The following is a 15,812-nucleotide window of genomic DNA, read 5'->3' on the forward strand; positions in this document are numbered from 1 at the left end:
AGTTTATGCCCGCCTAGTCATTCTGCAGTTCAATTTAATTTATTTTTGCATAGTGCTCTTCAGTGAGTGCAGGTGTGGAGCACTATGACACATTCACAGATAGCTAATTAAAACAAACTTTATAAAACAATAATTATGTAATAAGTACACATAAAGACAAGTATTGTTTAAACAGACAGGAAAAAAGTGGTTTGAAACTAGTTTCCATAAATTTTTGTTGAACCACTGATGCTTTGTTTAGGACAGGAACCTTCCCTGAACATTATGTTAAATAGATAATAATTTAATGGAATTCCTGCGTTCAGATTCTGGCTGCTTAATTGCCTTTGTTGGTTTTCTCCAAGAATTCTGTTTTTTGTTTAACTCATACATCCCAAAGATGTGCATTTAGGTTAATGACCAACTGTAAAATGTTCTGGTGTGTGTGTGTGTAGTTTTTTTGTGCCCTGAGATGGACTGGCGCCCTGTTCAGAGTTTGCTCTTGCCTTTCACCTACTATTTTTATTGTGGTTAAATGGTTGTATACAAAAGAAAAAGAAATATGAGTTTGCTCTCATTGTCTGATTTGTGGTATTAAATTTATTTCAGTCTCTGGCAGACGTTTTTCAACATTTTAAGCCATTAGCATTGACAAACAGATTGTGTAACAGCTGGGATCCAGACTTTACAATTTTTGCCTATTTTTCAGCGGTGTCTGTTTCAGGTCATGTAAATCTTCTTTCAGAACTCATTTTTCATGGCTTCTTTAAATACTTTTAGTATGCTTTTTAACCAAGTGTATTCACATGAAACCCTCTGAGCCTATCATCTTTCTCAAGGTATAGTATCTCTTTCCAGCTTTTTCTGCTGAACAATAAATCTATAAAATTTGCTGACTTTAGTCCATTTTACTGGGAATGCAAGCTGTTTAAAAGAAAGAATTACATGTGCATACACTGCTAAAATAACAATTCATGTTGCTTATATAAAGTTAAAAGCCATTTTGGTCTAGTGTGGTGTTGTCTAAGGTCTAAGGCAATGCTCATGCACCTTTGTCAAAGGAGAAAATAAAATGATATCCTCACAAGCACAGATGTCACAAGTAATCTAAAAATTAAACAACCAAAAAATATGTTTCAGAATAGCTGAAAATATGACACAGTTTTGAGCAAAGGTTTTATTAAATTTACATGATTCTTCATTGGTATTTAGAGGCATTTACATTAGTGGGAGTCCCACAGGGAAATGATTAAATGAATTGTACTGTGACTGTTTTTTTCTGGGAACAGAGTTAACATAATGTAATCCTGGGCCACTTTAAATTCTTTTGCACCTCGCCATCAGCATCTTTTGTTTGCCTGCTATCCCACCCCCTTACCAAACACACCCCCCCATGGCAGACTGAGTTTGTCGCACAATTCTCAGAGCTCGTGTGATTATCATGGTGTGAGGTGTCTGGAATTGTATAGGGTAAATCATATATCGTTATCTGGAAGACATATATTTTATTTGTGTTCTGTATCTACAATGATTTGTGTAAGTGCAGAATGATAGGAAATGTGAAGCAAGGAATGCTGAACACATACCTAAAGCAGAAACGTTTTCCATGTTATACTAAGAAAGTTGACAGAAAGTTGTATTCCTGGATGGTGCAGAGGTAAGAACTGCTCCCTTATAACCAAAAGGTTGCGGGTTTGAGACAGGGACTTTTTTTTGAGTAGTTAGCTGCTATTATTATTGCTATAATATAATAAAAAATACATTTGATTTGAGTCTGTAACACCCAGTGTAAATTTTGGCTACTTGTTTTTTATTATTCAGTTTCATTCTGTCAGTGACGTTAACATGGTACAACGAACTTGCCTCTCGCTCTCTGAGTTGATGGCATTTATCTCCATTCTTTTCACAAGAGCAGTAATGACCACAGTTGGTGCTGTGGTTGATGTCTGCTCAAAACTATTTTTACTCAAAACATAGAGCCCCCGGTCTTGAACCTGCAACCTTTTCGTTATAAGGCAGCAGTTCTTACCTCTGCACCATCCAGGAATACATATCAATCTTCTGTTGATTGACATTTCAGCTTGGGCTTTTAACTCATTGACAGCAACATGTACATTGAATGATTTTTTTCTTTGGTTATATTCTTGAATAAAAGCGCATGTTTATTTGATATTTGGACTAAAGTCTTAACACATTATATACTTCACGTTTCCACATGTTAGAACAGGCATAACATGGAAAAAGCTTCTGCTTTAGGTATGTGTTCAGCATTTTTGCCTCGCATTTCCTGTCATCCTTCACTTACACAGGTCATTTTAGACTCAGAACACCTCACACCCAGATAAACATATTTGAGCTCTGATAATTTTGCGACTGACTTCAGTTCTGTTGGTGGGGGGATGAGATAGCAGGCTGCTTGCTGCTTGTGGTGACTGACACATTTGCAAAACAAAAGATGCTGATGGAGAGGGGATTTAAGGTGGCCCAGGATTACAAGTTTTTTCATAGGTTTCAGGATTCTAGTGTTAAATGACCAGCCATGCAAAAGCCTTTTAAAGTCAACTTTATAAAGTAGCTGTTAGTTAGGGAAATAAGACTCTCGGAGAATCAATATGGGAGAGAATCTGAATGCCAGAACATATCCAGAAGCATATCATGACTATTGACTTCTCATGGACTTCAGGAGTATTGCAAAGAAAATGTAATATACTGTCATTATGGTATGAAGAAACTGTGATCATGTTTTAGAAGGTGCTTTATAGGCCAAAAGAAAGTTGTCTTTTGTCCTAGTAAGCCATTTTTGACCTAGGGGCTAAATTTGTGGAGTCCTGATCTAGAGCGATAGGATTACTTTGCAATATATTGATGCTGAAGAAAATTTTAAAGACAGCATTTTATAATTCTTGAAGATTGCTACTTCATACAGTATATTAAATTTTGAATACTTGTAACCAGCATTCAAAAGTTTTTATTTGCAAGCTATGATGGTAGTCTTTATTAAAGGAATACTCTACTCAAAAATGACAATTTGTATGTATTACCTACCCCATGTAGTTTCTAGTGATGGCTGAGAAAAAAATGCAATCTCATAGTTTTGTGGGGAATGGACAAAGTTTCTGATTGGACAGGACACAATGATGACCAACACTGAATAATGGCAAACAATATCAAAAACATCAAAGATAAAAATGTCATGTTACTCATGTCACAAAATCCACATGTCATATCATCCAGTTTTATGCTTAAAATGGCCAAACCTATTTATTTTTATTATAATACTGTTAAATTAATAACACCAGGAAATGAATGTAGTCCACAAACAGGAAAACCATTTACAAGGGATGGTGCTTGCCTCTCAACCTCATTTATTGGTCAAGAGTCCTGTCTTCAATCTAAAAGCACAGCCATTTGTATTTTGTGGACCACATTAATTTTCCGGAGTTATTATTTCTTTCAGGTTGTAGTATGTGCACATACTTCCAGTAAAACCTTAGTGTAAGGTCTGCTAGAGGACCTATGGTAAGAGCCTTGAAAGAGGAAGCATACTATTTTTCTATGATCAGTCAAAAAAAGTTCACACTTACACTTGTTGACTTTCTGTATGCCCATTCACAGCAAGCAGCATGTCCCAAACATGTGTGTTATGCAAGTCAAAAACTGGCCAACCATAACAAGAACGTGGGTTGTTTTCATGAATTTGTTCTGTGACAGTCTGATGTTCTATTCATGGTTGGTTTCAGCTTAATGAAGCATCAGAATGCTGCAACTTGCATATGAGAAACATGATTATAGAAGATGGATTAATGTTAACTGGGCTCCACAGAAATCTTTCCAAGTTCAGGAATTAGGATAACTTGATAGAGTAGCACACAAAAGGCAATACAGGACTACAAAAAAGTGCTACTTCTGTCACATATTGAAATCCAATGATTTGTCAATGTAAAACAATGAAGCAAAAGCTGGAGACAAAGCATTTTTGTGCCATGTTTATTATGCTTTGGAATGGGATTAAAGTGCCTTATACTAAGAGCTTTTGAGATGCTGTGTGTACTTTGGTTATGTTTCTGTCTGGATTAGCTTTCCATTGTGAATTATATTGTTTACTTGGGGTGTTTTGGGGCCGGCTGCCTCGCAGTTAGGAGACCTGGGTTCACCTCCCGGGTTCTCCCTGCGTGGAGTTTGCATGTTCTCCCCGTGTCTGCGTGGGTTTCCTCCCACAGTCCAAAGACATGCAGGTTAGGTGGATTGGCGATTCTAAATTGGACCTAGTATGTTTGTGTGTGTCCTGTGGTGGGTTGGCACCCTGGCCAGGATTGGTTTCTGCCCTGTGCCCTGTGTTGGCTGGGATTGGCTCCAGCAGACCCCCGTGACCCTGTGTTCGGATACAGCGGGTTGGAAAATGGATGGATGGATGGGGTGGGGGTAATAGTGCATTTATTGATAAGATGAAGTACAGTAGCAAAAGTTCAAGATGAAATGCATAAAAGCAAAATCACAAGTTAAAAAAAAAAACTTGGGACTCTCATTAAGATAAACACAGTATGACGTATTTATCTTTGTTCTTTAAAAAATAATAAAAGGGTCAGAAATTAATCGTATGATACTGGGATGTAGATACTTAAATGTTCTGCAAGAAGGTAAGACCTTTATATATAACGTTTCCTCTGTATTAATGTGCATAACCCTAAGTGTCAGAACAGCTCATGCAAAAGGTTTGGAAAGTACATTGCAAAATAAAATAAAGTGACAAGAATACAGTTTAAAATACAAATCTGTAATTTTTCCATACTGCAGATTACAGCAGTACAAAATTCATTTAAAACAATGGCTGATGTCTCCAAATAATTCCTGCTCAATTGTTATCTGTATTCTATGAAAATCTTTAGTAAAAATAAATTATATATACACAGTATATTTATATAAATATGTAATGCAGACTTTTTTGCAATCCTTCCTGGAAGTAAAACAAATTACAATGGAATGTTATGAATGAACTGTCTATATTTTATGCTACATCCTGAAATGACAAATAGCTTATATAATAAACTCTGATATTTTGGCAGAATAAAAGTAAGAACTATCATGCTATTTAATGGTTATGCATTACTAGTCTAACATTTGTACAATGTAGAAATATAATTCACCATGAAAAAGATACACTAAGGATTAATAAACAGTAAATTAAACAAAAATGAAGAATCTCACTGATGAAATAAACAACTGATAATTTATAACTTTTCATGTAGAAATCTGTATTGCAACCTAGAATTGAAAAACTATTAAATATGAAATCACAAAATATTATAGTGTTTTCAGGAAAAATGTTTTTTATTTTTATTTTTTAATTTAACATCAACGTATTACAGTTGTGGGTTGGCTGCTGTGAATTGGGTTGGTTAGGGATTGGATTGACAGAGTCTGCACTAGAAAAGGATAAGTGGGAGTCAGTGTGGGAGAAATGGTCTTCTTTTTCTTTGGAGTAGGCATCTACTATTTCAATTTAATATTTTGGCAGCCATTTCTTGTGGTCCAAACAACAGGAATTCAGAGTATAGATTTAGATTACAAATTTGAAATAAACATGTTTGGGTTCAACATTTGATGTTTGTGTATCTGTTTCACTGCCACTATCCTGGTGCTCACTACAATATAAACATTACAACAAAAGAGTTATAATCAAGCAATCAGACACATAATGCTATAAAAGTCATATTATAACATATATAACACAATCCAGTCAAAAATACAAACATTTCACCATATCAAGGTCAGAGCTAAAATGCATTACATCATAAAATCCCATCCTTACCAAATACAGAAAACTATTTCTAAAAAAATGTTAAATAGTTTATAAAATAATTCTTTATAGTTAGATAGAAAGATAAACAGATACAACTTTATTTGTCCCATGGGGAAAATTTTGCTTTCTACAGAAGCTCGATATCTATCTATCTATCCATGCTGTCCAGAGTGTGTCCCATATCTAAGCGTGCTCTTTTCATTAGCTCATTGATTCGGTAGGCCTCTCTTGAAGTGATGTTACTAGCTCAGCAAATCGCAGAATAGAAAAACTGCCCTGGCCATCACAGAATTGTGGAACATGTGAAGGGTGTCACTACTCACTTTAAACGAACATAGTCTCCTAAGGAAGAAGAGCTAGCTCTATAGGTTAAAACAGTGGAGGTGAAACAGAAACAAAGACATTAGCCTGGAAGAGTTATTTTTGAATATCTTTAATATTTTCTAGCTGAATTCTGAAAATTAAAACACTGCGCTGTTTCAAACTAAAGTAATCAGATTTAGTCTAGGTTTAGATAATACAATACATTCCTATAAAATTATTAAGGGTGCTTTAGGAGTCTTCCAAATGAGCAAAGTTGTTATCATTTCAGGTATTTATCATTGTTTTTGGGGTAATTTCGGTGCAATTTTGGGATGATAACAACCTTTATGTTGCATATGGGTTGCTAGGCAATGTATACCCTTCTGAGGTCAAACGTGTAAAGTCATCTGTTCGCTAGCCAAGTTTGTGGATACTTTCTTTCTACGTTGTTTTTGATCCCTTTTTCTTAATCTTAGACATTGATTTTTCATTAGTGTTTTGGTACTTTTGAAAGATAGGATAAACATTCTTTTTGATCTTTGCATATCTCCTGGCATTTCTCTTCTGGTCATATTCATTATGTTTCATAGTTTATCCCTCTGATAAACTATAACAAAAATTTGTTGAAATGCTAACAATATGAAAACATTTGAAATGTGACAAACAAGAGGAGCACATTCAGTCCATCAAGCCCATTTGTTTAGCGAATAGCTAAGCTGTCCCAATAAAGAATTAAAAAATCACTGAGTTTATCATTACATAATATGTGCCCACTGTTGTTACTACAATGTTAGAGAATTAGGCATAACTATAAGTCTGGTACTGTCTGATAGATAAGCAAAAATCTTCCCTCAAAAATGTCTTCATTTAGTACAGTCCCAAATCATATGACCTAGGGAGGCCAGCTTTAGATAGCATCATTCATAATTAAGATCCAGTCTCTGATTACCATTCATTCATTTTCTTCGCCCATCCCATTAATCATCAGGTACTTTGGAGGAACAACACCTAGACAGTGTGACATTACCTGATGGTCCAGATCTAATTATGCAGATCCAGATCGTCTGGATGACTTTGATTTATGAGGGGACTATTCCAGTTCAGTGCAAAGATGATTTTTCATGTTGTCAGTTTGCACACTTCTCAATGGTCCAGGATTTTTTGGGTGATTTTCTATGCAATAAACTTAATACGTTATAGCGTAATGAAAATTGCACAATTAGATCTGGACCACCCTATACTTTCAACAAAAAAGATAACAGTGGTATGTCTTTCATTTCCTAGGAACATCTGAGTATTGGGATGTTTTCTGAACAAAGATTTTTAGTGAAGCAGTATTTAGTTGTATGAAATTAAATCAAATGTGAAAAACTGGCTGTGAAGAAATTTGTAATTTTGCTGATTTGAATACATGTAACTGCTCGATACTGATTACTTGCAATACCGAATTGGTTGGATTAGCTCATCACGCCTTGAACTTCAGGTGTGTCCAAACATGAGAAAAGGTATTTAAGGTGGTCAGTTGCAAGTTGTGCTTCCCTTTGACTCTCCTCTGAAGAGTGACAGCATGGGATCCTCAAAGCAACTCTCAAAAGATCTGAAAACAAAGATTGTTCAGTATCATGGTTTAGGGGAAGGCTACAAAAAGCTATCTCAGAGGTTTAAACTGTCAGTTTCAGCTGTAAGGAACGTAATCAGGAAATGAAAGGCCACAGTCACAGTTCCTGTTAAACCTCGGTCTGGCAGGCCAAAAAAATTACAGGAGCGGCATATGCACAGGATTGTGAGAATGGTTACAGACAACCCACAGATCACCTCCAAAGACCTGCAAGAACATCTTGCTGCAGATGGTGTATCTGTACATCATTCTACGATTCAGTGCAATTTGCACAAAGAACATCTGTATGGCAGGGTGATGAGAAAGAAGCCCTTTCTGCACTCACGCCACAAACAGAGTCACTTGTTGTATGCAAATGCTCATATAGACAAGCCAGATTCATTTTGGAACAAAGTGCTTTGGACTGATGAGACAAAAATTGAGTTATTTGGTCATAACAAAAAGCACTTTGCATAGTGGAAGAACACCGCATTCCAAGAAAAACACCTGCTACCTACTGTCAAATTTGGTGGAGGTTCCATCATGCTGTGTGGCTAGTTCAGGAACTGGGGCCCTTGTTAATGTTGAGGGTCGGATGAATTCAACCCAATATCAACAAATTCTTCAGGATAATATTCAAGCATCAGTCACAAAGTTGAATTTACACTGGGTTTGGATATTCCAACAAGACAATGACCCAAAACACAGTTCGAAATCTACAAATGCATTCATGCAGAGGGAAAAGTACAATGTTCTGGAATGGCCGTCACAGTCCGCTGAGTTGAATATCATCGAAAATCTATGGAATGATTTGAAGTAGGCTGTCCATGCTCGGCAGCCATCAAATTTAACCGAACTGGAGAGATTTTGTATGGAAGAATGGTCAAAAATACCTCCATCCAGAATCGAGACACTGGACAAAGGCTATATTAAGTGTCTAGAGGCCATTATATTTGCAAAACGAGGCTCAACTAAGTATTGATGTAATATCTCTGTTGGGGTGCCCAAATTTATGCACTTGTCTAATTTTGTTATGATGCATATTTTCTGTTAATCCAATAGACTTAATATCACTGCTGAAATACTACTGTTTCCATAAGGCATGTCATATATTAAAAGGAAGTTGCTACTTTGAAAGCTCTGCCAATGATAAACAAAAATCCAAAGAATTAAGAAGGGTTCCCAAACTTTTTCATATGACTGTATATTTTACATAATTTTTATATTGAAAGATACACAGTTTTAAGAAGTATAAAATCAGTTTCTAACATATGAATGAAGAATATATGGTGAATTATGAATAACTGAGCTGCTTATTCCTCCTGAGATATAAACAGAGAGGTTTCTTCCCCAGCATTGTCTAAGATCATTTAGAGGTGTACACCATGATATTAACTGGTAATTTCTAAAAATACTGAAAATATTCTTCACATTGCTAGCTAATATTTATTCAAGTATACATCAATTTGGGAAGATTCGGGATTTCAGCAGCCTGGAAAATAAAATTATTCTACAATGGAGGCACAGAGAACCAGTTTCTTATATTGGTTTTATTTTTTAAGTGGATTGTGCACAACAGCAGTAATGATGATAATAATTATTGATCATGGGAGCTTTTAGCAGGGAGAATAGAAAGGAATTAGGGCAAGGAAGCTACATTGAACTTTGAAATAATATATTTAGGAAATATTCTCATTTTCTACACACCTAAGAGTGTAGTGAAGGAGAAGCTCACGCCAAAAACCTGGAAATGAAGTTGCTTTGGTATTAAATCTGATTTATATATATTCTAGCTTTAGCCTAGCTTTGTAGATATGACACTATTTCCTCAGCTAAGGCAGCACCAAATGGTTTTTCATTCCAACAAAAATCAAAATAACTGGAATAATTCTGAGGTGATGAACTGCATGCTGCTTCTTAAAACTTAGGTGAATCTATCCCCTTTGAAACACAAATTTCAGATATTAAAACAGATTCCTACAGAATTGTAGTATTAGTTTATAGACCACCAGAGGTATATTCATTGTTCTTTATTGATTTTGGCAGCCTTTTATTTGATTTGGTTATGGTGGTCCTGTCTCCTCAAATGCCCAACACAACCACAGAGAATCAAATTTTCCAAATGACAAATAATTTTATTTTCCAGAACTCATACAGAATAAAGCGTTTCTCACCCCATAATACAATTCTCATTTTCTTCCACTCTGTCATATTTCAGGTTTGCCAGCTCCAACCCGGCTGGATGTGGCAGAGTTTCATTTTATCTTGGACCAGGTGCCCAATGGAATAGCCCAACAGAAGTACTTCTGAGTCAATCTTAAGTCTTTTAAAATATTGATTACCAATCTCAAAAGTATGGAGAGAAGACACAGAATGGCAGAGGCCTGTGTGGTGTGTGCAGTGGTCTCCTGAGTGAAGAATGAGTCATCATAGAAAGCAGGGTTATTCCTGCCCTGCTGCAGCTACGGGCAGGGGAGATATTTTGGACTGGGTACAGTGCTTTTGGTACCGACATGAGCTGGATGACAGTCCATAGTCTGAGTTACTTGGCGAAGGCCTTGCTTACTAAATTGGAGCAGGCTGGATGTGGATAGTTGTACATGTTCCAGCATAGATTAAGACTGAGTGGCACAGCAATTGACTGAAAGTGAGTCAACTCCTTCAAGCCAAGAAGGGCTCCAGATTTTTCTTTTTTTGTGCTGCTCAATATATTGCGTTTTGGACTGCTTCAGAGCTATTCTTTTTGCATTTGAGGTTGATACATTACCCAGGACCTAGTGATAGATTGTGGGTAAAAAGCCTATTTATTAGGAGAACATTATGTTTTTTGTTGATTTCCTTTTAACAGTTGTGTTCTCTCTTTAGGCTTCATATATCTTTTTGTATTTATATTTTTGTTTTTCACTGTAAATCATTTTTACACCTAAAATTGTGTGCTCTTTTTAAAGGCATGCTGATAAAAAATCTATATGATTTTTCTACGTCTACCACTTTTTATGGCCTCTCACTGCTACCTTTTAAGTCTAGGTTGGTCCTGAACAATTAGCAGGGCATGTGCTTCCGCAGTGCGTCTGTGACAGTATTCTGTCCACAAGCATTGTAATCACCTTTTCCTTGTTTATAACTGCAGGGCACAAAATTGATAATGGACTGGGCACATATGACAAATTACTGCTCTCCTGCCTTATCTCAAGACAGTTCCCTATATTGAAGCCTTTTATCCTGCACCCATAATATTCTACAAATGCCCTCTTCTTTTCCTGTACAAGTACCTTAGGAGTAAAGTAGGAGCCACAGCCTTGTTCTTCACATGATATTATAGGGGACTGGTATTTTGACTGAAGATAGTGGATAGCTGTAGTATATTACAAACATTTGTCTGAAAACATGGTGTGGTTTTAAGTTAGTGAGGGTTTGTAAAAGTATGTAAGATGTTACTCTGTAGGTTTTTTATGTTTGATTAAGATTAGCATTGCCTTGTTCTGTAGTTACTAATAATCTTTGTACAGAACCTTAGCTTATTTAGTGCATTTAACAACATTATGTTGTATATACAGTATACTATATGTCCCTGAGAACTGTTATGTGCCCTAAGCCAACTGCTGTATCATTACATTATTAGACATTCTTTGAACACAATTAACAAAGACACTTGATATCTGTAGGAATGTGATCCCAATAGTCTAATCATATCTTTACTATTGCATCTTTGTTGCAAGTGTGGAAAGAGGCAATACAATGTGCCTTCTCTATAACTCTTTCACACTGGCAGCTTTTAAAAAAAGACATAAAATTGAAAAACAACAAATAATACACCTGCAAACTCACAATTCAGACTTAATAATGGCACAGCGAGTGCCTTTTGCCATTTTAAAGAGTGACAAATACAGTGGCACTCCTACTACTAAAAATTTGTACCCACTCCCAACCAAGACAGTTGTATCCGACAAAGGACACATGCTCCTGGGATTGTTTTCTTTTAATAATTGCAGCTCATACTTTGAACAAATACATATCCCTTCCCAGTAATCAGGGTGAAGATATTAAGATAAGAGAAAAATAGTACAGAAGAAAAAATGTATTTATATTGAACTTTCTTTAAAATATAGCTTCCACTCCTAATATACATTTTAATATAATATATGCATACATACAGCCAAAAAAAGCCATTGTAACAATACAATTATCTCACAGTTCTTCATTGGGGTCTTTGATGACTGTATGCCCGGAGGTATTTCTTTTGGCACTGAGTTAACATCACATCTGTGCCAATGGACCTTTGGACTCTTTCATGCTCTGACTGCCATTTATACCCTCACTTTTCACTGAACAACACTATGTATGTATAAATACCAACTTGACACAATGAGTGAGATATTTTCAGGTTCTACTGACCAGTGATACACTGTATATTTATTATGTTCTCTTTCTTCACGTGACATTTTTTCATTATCTGTAAGTAGTGTCCCTACTCTAACCACTACAAGTCTTTACAGAAAAATTTCTAGGCTTTGCTTCAATTAACAAATTTAGGCATGCATGTTAAACTTAAGTATTTAAAAAAAAAACAATATGCACACAAATCACAGTATTGCATAGTTATGTTTCAACTCCAGTTACATTTAGTGGCATTTCTGCTAGTGAAGATGTTTACCCAGTAACAACTAAGACACTTTTCTCTGTATAAGATATTAAACAAAGAAAGGTATATCACCTGGCTTTTGTGACTATGGTTCAGAGCTCTATTACAGAAGGTGGCTAAAAAGTCTCAGTATGGTTCCTTTATAACTGTATACGTTTTTAAAATATATTTCAATTCGTTTTTAAAATCAACTAATTTAATTTTAAATGACAGTTAAATTTTGTTTTTTTCTTATCATAAGACCCTCTGTGTCAAATCTTCTTAAGACGAAGCCTTAAAAAAAAATGGATGAGTTAAAAACATTTATGTGAGGTAGAATGCCCATGGGGTTCTGGCCAGTCTTTTAGCCTTGGAGCCACTGCGGATTTTCCTTTTTTCTCCAGCTTAACTTTTTTTTTCTGTTCACCCTTTCCAACTGACCTTATTATCAGATTATTTATTAATTAGATACTTTAAAAACAATTCTATATTTAGGGACCCTGCTTCTCTTAATTAATTTCTTATGTATGTGTGTATTATTTATTTATCATTTGTAAACTACTTATTCATTATTATTCTTATCTAAATTGAATTTGTTTTTCTTTTCATGTAAGTACTTCTGTTGTAAAGCCCTTTGAGCTACATAATTTATATGAAAATGTGCTATAAAAATAAATGTTCCTATTGTAGATTTAATCACCCAGTTTTAACAATACATGTAAAATAAACTGTAAACTGAATACCAGAGTATTGCATATGCTGTGAAGACATTTTCCCTCCCAGTTTTTGAAGTTGAGTGAATGCAAGTTAAGAAAAGTGAGGTGATGCTATCATTTTTTAAAATCTCATACTTGCACATATAGGAAAAAACAGAAAATAGTCTCCATAATATAGCTTAACTTGAGGAAGCAGTCTTGTTTCCAAAATAAAAATTACAGGGCTCCAATAATAATTTGAGATTTCCAGCAGAAAAGGAAACTACCTAAGTGTAACTGAAAATAGTAAAAGAGCTGAGATCCTGTGGGTCTGCCTGTTAATGCAGCTGAACAGTTGACATCAGACTCATGTTGGTACTCTTTAAAAGGCAGTATTGAGTGTGAGAGGCAAAACACTTTAGTTGTGCACTGGTAGAGATAGACGAAGTGTCTTGCCGATGTGGCTGACATTTAAAGTTGATGCTGTTGCCTTTCAGGAAAGGACAGGAGAACATCTGGAGCATCTTCAGCCACTGTTTCCTTGGGAATTACTTATTTTTTTCTTTTTTAAATAAGGTAGACCCCTTACAACTGGTCAGTTGAAATCAATATTATGGGTTTTATTTGAATGGAATTCAGCTGAATGATTGAGTGATTTTCTGACAAAATGTAATTTTTCACAGATACATTTCAAAGAAAAGAGCACCCTGCTAAAATAAAAATTGATGTCAGCTGGAAACTAAGAATGCAGACTTAATGATGTGCAATGCACTGTGCATGCACATTAGTGAATGGCATGATGATGGTTTGTACAGAGCATGCATTAAATCAAAATGGAAAAACAGCATGCAAAGGTTATTTCATTTGTCCAATTACTTTACTTTTGAACCCCTGAAATGAAGGGATTGTGTTAAAAAAAATGCTTTAGTTGCCTCACATTTTTATGCAATCTTTTTGTTCAACCACTGAATTAAAGCTGAAAGTCTGCACTTCAACTGCATCTGAGTTGTTTCATTTAAAATTCATTGAGGTAATGTACAGAACCAAAATTAGAAAAAAGTTGTCTCTGTCCAAATAGTTATGGACCTAACTGTATGATCAACATCTAAAGATTGGTCTACTCAGAGAACATCAGATCAGAAGCAATATAATCTAAGAAATAGGCACCTCTACATACAAAGTTGCAAATGTGCTAGGATAAAAAAACAAGTTTGACCTAGCACAAGGGCTACAGTGAAAAGCTGAGTTGGTAGATGTTTCAAGGATACAAGTGTTGCAAAAACAGAATTGGTAAAAAGGCCTTAGGTATGAACAAGTCAGGGGTGAAAGCTCAACAGTATAATGTCCCATTGATCCAAGAGGTGCATCAAGGAAGCACAAGAACCAATAGAGAAGCACAGAGGTTTCTCTCTTATTACACAATTCCATCCAGAGATCATACCAGATCAGCGGCCAATCAGCTTACTATGAAGGCCCACCTGGCACCCTATGCATATTGGGTGCTAAAAGGTGTTGCTATACATCCAGGTTGTATGTGGTATAATTTGTCACAATTACTTCTTTGCTTGTGTTTTAAGCACATTAAGAATCTTAAGTCAGAGAATGTTAATCTATAATGCATGAACAAAACTGTAATCCTTCATTACTGCTTTAGGTTGTGCTTTATCTTGTCACCTGGGGTTACATATTTAAGTGAAAAGGGAATTATTTATCCAAAGTAGCAGTCAATGCAGATGGTGACCATAACTGAAGCTGTATACTACAAGTTCATCTTTATGACAGGCTGAAATGTGTAAACGTATGAGGACAGTAGTGGGGATTTGTGAAACTCTGTTCAGGTTTGTGTAATAAAGAATCAGACAATAGGGTCACCCTAAGACCCTTCCTCAATAAAACAGTTTGGTTATTTGATAGTGTGGGAGATGGCCGGCTGTTCATCCCGGCCAATACCCCCAGGCCGCCAGATGGAGCCCTCACTTAGCGTGGAAGTGCCCCAAAGACCAGCAGGGAATCCCGGACAATGGAGTTTCTATTCCCAACCCTGCTGGATACCGTGGGGCCCACCAGAGGACGCTGCAGGGAGGCTCAAGGACTTGTATGTGCACTATAACCCGGAAGTACGTCTTAGTCACAGCGATAGAGGAACTGACGTGCTTCCGGGATGAAGAAGGAGAGTTTTATCCGACCCAGAAGTGGTAAGAAGTCACGTGGATAGGGTTTCAGGAGTACTTCCGGGTCATGGACTATAAAAGACTATGAGAAACCCCAGATGAGTGAGCTGAGCTGGGTGGAAGGGTGGCAACGCGTCCGGGAGAGGAGGATTGTGTATTGATTATTGATTTGATTGTGTTTATGAATATAGTGGAGTGGAGAGTGCTTGGTGCATGTTATTAATATAAAAACAATAATAATTGGACTTTTACCTGGTGTTTAGCGTGGTACCTGAGGGTTCAAGGGAGCGATAGCTCCCTTGACTGTTACAATAGTTTATTGTAATCTTACTGTTACTGCAGAGTGTCTGAAATTTATGCTGATACTATATAAGGCAAAAATGATTCTTTGGTTGATTAAAGTAATATTTAAATAAAAAAATTCATGTAAGAATGGAAATATCTCTTTGCTTTCTTCCAGTTGTTCAGTTCACCATATTTAACAAAATATTTTCTTTATTAATACTAGATTTTTTCATACAAAACGTGTAAAGCTAATAAGTTCAGTTAGCTGGGGAAAGGGCTTTAATCATATTAAATTTGCTATTGGAGAAGCAGCACAGCAGAAGGTACAAAAGATGTAACATGACAGCAAAACAATATGTGT

This window comes from Polypterus senegalus, chromosome 3 (assembly GCF_016835505.1).
Source record: "Polypterus senegalus isolate Bchr_013 chromosome 3, ASM1683550v1, whole genome shotgun sequence".
Lineage (NCBI taxonomy): Eukaryota > Metazoa > Chordata > Cladistia > Polypteriformes > Polypteridae > Polypterus > Polypterus senegalus.